The sequence below is a fragment of the Penaeus monodon genome, chromosome 15 (genome assembly GCF_015228065.2).
Source record: "Penaeus monodon isolate SGIC_2016 chromosome 15, NSTDA_Pmon_1, whole genome shotgun sequence".
Classification (NCBI taxonomy): Eukaryota; Metazoa; Arthropoda; class Malacostraca; order Decapoda; family Penaeidae; genus Penaeus; species Penaeus monodon.
In genome coordinates this window covers 16,301,929-16,302,215 of record NC_051400.1, presented here as the reverse complement: position 1 = coordinate 16,302,215, position 287 = coordinate 16,301,929, and positions in this window count along the sequence as shown.

The window sequence follows — 287 nt, the reverse complement described above, 5'->3', positions numbered from 1 at the left end:
TTGTATATTGAATCTTTGAAGACCATCGAACCGCCAGACGTTTCCTCAGCACCATCTGAAAAAGACGAATGGCGAACGTGACACTGCATGGCGCTGAATGGATCTTGCATGAGAAAGCGTGCAATCTCTCGATCAAATGTTATCGCTGCACGAACTCGCGCCGCCGAGGCTGAGGGAGGCTATTGCCCATAAAAACATCGCCGGGAAAGATACAATATAGATATCACTTTTCAATGAGGATGAAGAAGAAACAGGAAAACGTCCTAACCACCATTTGGTATGGAAAT